The 4,403-nt window shown below is 35.8% G+C and overlaps 1 pseudogene; it reads right to left on the bottom strand.

The window, feature by feature from the left end:
- Window positions 1–1,487: 1,487 nt before the first annotated feature.
- The window catches only part of LOC125618336, a 10,179-nt pseudogene continuing 7,263 nt past the window's right edge, over window positions 1,488–4,403 (bottom strand).

The raw sequence follows: 4,403 nt of genomic DNA, 5'->3' as shown, positions 1-4,403 counted from the left end.
ACTATTGCTAAGTACTTTCGAAACAAATTATGGTAATCCTGATAAGTTACCCAAAATGAGCTTCTAGTAGGACATCTAACAACAAGGTCATTGCCATGGACACCTCAGGTTCTTGTTTCTTGATAGCAGTGAGAAGAGAGAGAAAGAGCACTTCAGAAATCCTGGAATAATTCAGTCTTCCAGCTAAAAGGTGAAAGTCTTTTAACAAAAATCGCTCTTTCCATATTCCCCCACATTTTGCAATGACCTTTAATGCAACATTAATACTTTTTCTGTGTTAATATTAACACTACATTTTGATCCAAAAAAAAAATGTAAACTAATATTCCCCTAAGGAGCCCTGTGGTGACTACCTTTACTCCACCAAGAAAATTCCTCTCCAAGGAAAACTGTTTGAGCTAGTCACTGTTAACCTTGATACAGTGTAAAAAGAAACTCAAATTCATTTGTGAAATGCACTCATCCAGTTACTTTAATGTTTTGCTCTTAGATTTTGTTGAAGGTTAAATAAACCAAAGGCCACATGAAACCTATTACTGAATATTCTTTAAAACCCCCTTAAAGAGATTGTCTGTATGTTGTTCAGGGTCCTCTGCAAAAGGATTCATGGAGATTCAACATGAATAGGGATATATTTTTAATAATTTAGGATAAAGCTCATTTTCCCTAAAAAAAAAAAAAGTATACATTAAGTTTTTGTCAATTAAAATTTATATCCTATAATGTTTCCTCATAGTCTTTGCAGCCTAAGAGCTCAGACCCAAATTTAAATCTCAAAATTAATACTCTTAGATTAGGAGCATTAAACAGTTCTCAGTGTAGACATTCAGAATTATGATATATAAAGATTAAGAATGAAAAGTTTGCGGTCCACATAAAGAGATTCTGATTAAGCAGATCTGGGTTAACACCTCAAATTTGCCTATTTAACAAATACAAAAACTAACTCATACAAATGACCCAGAGACCTCATGTTGAGAAATACTAGCTTAGATAGATTTCAACTACTTCCTTTGCTTTTGACATTTCAAAGGCATCTATTTTTATAGCAAACATTATATAATTATTTTACTACAGATCATCTTAATTATTTGGGGGCATTAAGCAGAATAAAAATAATTAGTATTTCTCTGCATAAATGTAAACACATATAGTATAGCTGATGATTAATTTGACACCAATAAGAAAATCACCCTTTGTATGTCCAAGACAAGAGAGGACTTAAGAGTACAAAGATAAAAGAAAAAAATGAATTTTGTTGCATTTAAATTGGAAATTTCTGTTGTGTGAAAGGTATCACAAAATTATTAATAGTCTACATAATGGAAGAAAATATATTTGCAATTTCTAAAAACATCAAAGAATCACACAAAGATATGATATACTCTTACATACAGACTAGAATCTGTTCAGAACTTACGCAAATCAATAGGAAATTAGTGACCCTAGCAGAGTAATGGACAAAAAATATCAAAATGCCAGCAAGTTTTTATTGCTCAAGTTTATTGGTCTTAAAATAAATCAAATTAAAACAAAACTAAGAAATTTAGTTTTAAAACCTGGCAAACTTTAAAGCCAGACACTGCCAAGGACTGGCAAGAATATGGTGACATAAGCATGCAGCTTCTTTGAGAGTAATGGCTGTCAAAGAGGCTTGCTGAGCCTTATCTTGCCCATAATATTTTCCAGGTAGGAATTATACACCCACCCATTGTATTCATCAAACTACCAAAAGTCCATGTTAAGTCTTTGCTCTCTTAAATTACAACTTGAAGGAAGGCAGAAGCATGTCGGTCCCCCGTGGAAGGATGTGAGTCACTGAATACCAATAGCCCTCTTTGAAAAATCAGCCTTCAAAATGCAACCCTTAGCCATTTTGTATGCTCAAAGCCAGTGAAGAGTAATGAGTCATGCAGCCATCTTCACACAGCCTCTAATATCTCCCTTGAAAATCCTGCATCTCATACTTGTTCAAAATGTGGCATCTCTTGACTCAGCAGTCAGCCAAAATTCTCCACTTTATTGAAGTTGCAAATGTTTCAAGGCCATTTGCTGTTGCTGTAACGAAAACCTGAGACCTGATAATTTATAAAGAACAGAAGTTTATTTGGCTTATAATTCTAGAGACTAGGAAGTCCAAAAGCACAGTACTGACATCATTTTGGTATTTTGTGGGGGCCTTCTTGTAGCATCATAACATGGTAGAAGGTATCAGATGGAGCAAATGTGCTAGCTTGTTGCCTTTTGAAGGTGTAAGTGAATTTTTATTGGGAAGAGAAGTTGTTGACTTAAACAGTAGCAAATGAAGAATGAACCAGTAAGCTCCTTATTGTCACAGATGAATACAACCTCCATCTGTGAGATATATATATATATATATATATATATATATATATATCATTTTAATTTGTTACCTTGAACCCAGAAGTACCAAGTACTTTTCCATTTGATTTAGTATTTCCAAATTCCTACTAAAAGGGAATACATTCATAACTTAAAAGTTGCTTACTGAAAGGAAGCACCTAAAGTAGGGTAAGGGAGGGAAATGTAGACATTAGAAGTTATGTAGAATACTCCTCAAACTGTACTTAACTACATTTTCATATCTTCACAGTAATACAAAGCACAGTCACTTGTAGAATTGGTTCAGATTACTTAAATGCCAAATACATTTTTAGCCCTCTACCTAATTTTTGGACGTTACTTATGTTTATATGAAATGAATCTATTAATACTTTTCCACAGCTGTAACTGCATGCCAGAAAGGCCAAGACAAACACAAATCAAGGGATGGAGTTTTCCCAAAGTTGTAATATACAAGAGTTTTCCCAAAGTTGTAATGATTCCATACACACGAACAGGCTCCTTTGCTATGGGAAATCCAAGTGCGATGAGAAATGGAGATATGTGAAAAGGTTTCTCTCAAAGGGAAGAAAGATGACATCCTCTTTGCATTTGTTTGCAGCCCCTTCTGCACCATCACAGTCTTCTCCACATTATTTGATGGCCACATGTTAAATTGTCTCCAAGCAACTGCATGATGAGGGTGCTGTCATATGAGTCTTCATTCAGTATATCAAGTTCTGCAATGAACAAATCAGAAACCATTTTAGCCAGTGTGCAGGCAAGCTCTGCTGTATCATGGATCTCATAGTATAATCAGACAAGTTAAGAGCCAGCCTAGGTAGACTGGATGTTCGGGTTGTATCTCTTGCTTGAATCAAAGCATTGTGATCACCAAGTGCAGCCTCAGCAAAACACTGGAAGTAATCTTCCTCTATTTTCAGATAGACCTTACTCTCTGGATTAGCTGCATTGGCTTTTAAATACTTATCCAACAATTTCAGGTCAAAGGTGTAGATCTACCTTAGCTCTGACTCCCTGGCCTCCTGATGATTCTTAATCAGCTGAAGCTTCTTGTTGGAGGTGTCCTTTCCTCCAGGCAGACCTCTGGTCTTCAACCACATTCTTATAGACCTGAAGAGTGGGTGGAACTCCTGGATGGATATCTCGGCACCCTGCTGGGTCACAGCCTTTCTGCAGATGGCCATGTTGTCCTAGCACTTGGCCTGCCCAGTCAACTTGGCCCTTTGGATTAGCTCCCTCTGCTCCACGGAGCACAGATGGCATGCAGGGACCCAGCCAAGGACAAGGAGAGCCAGGACAAGCACAAGCCAGAATCAGGGTCCTCTTCCTGAAGAGCTTCAAATCTTGGCAGGGACCAGGCAAATCACCTCACTACTCCCATACCAGGGTCTGAATTTATCTAATCCTAATTTCCCTTATGATCTTATCTAATACTTCCATATACTATCAGTATATGAATTTGGGGATTAAGTTTCCAACACATGAAATTTCAAACCATAATGTGGGTCCAAGTGAAAAGAAGGCAAACCCAAGTAAAAAATCTTTGTGTTGATTTCTGTCTTGGAACAAAATTAATAGTTTCATACTCCCAGAAGCCAGTTAATGTTTACATTATAGCAGGTACCTCACTCTTTGGGATCCCTTATATTTTTTAAAGTAAGAGACTCCAGGTCGTTTAGAATCTGATTACCTAAAGCCTATGTAAAGGAATCATTGAACTTCAAGAGAAAGATAATGCATGTGATAATTTTTTTAAAAAATCATTATAGTTATGTTTCTGAAAGCATGATTTAAAAATAATTATGCATAAGTTTTTAACTGATTTTAAATAAAACTTATGAATAAGGCATAATAATTTACACTTAAGGATTTATCCTTCAAAAAGTTGAAGAAAGTGTTACATTTCAGTCTTTATGTAATACAGAATGTCTTTCTCCAAAGAAATTATTTTAACTTCCAGAAAGTGGGTCAATCTCTCTGTCTTACTAGTATATTACTTGAGGCTTATGGAGAAGTAACTCAAAATGTGTGTGGGG

The sequence above is a fragment of the Marmota marmota genome, unplaced genomic scaffold (genome assembly GCF_001458135.2).
Source record: "Marmota marmota marmota unplaced genomic scaffold, marMar, whole genome shotgun sequence".
In the NCBI taxonomy this organism is placed as follows: domain Eukaryota; kingdom Metazoa; phylum Chordata; class Mammalia; order Rodentia; family Sciuridae; genus Marmota; species Marmota marmota.
Note: the sequence above shows the minus strand (reverse complement) of the source record. Positions and strands in the feature narration are given on the sequence as shown.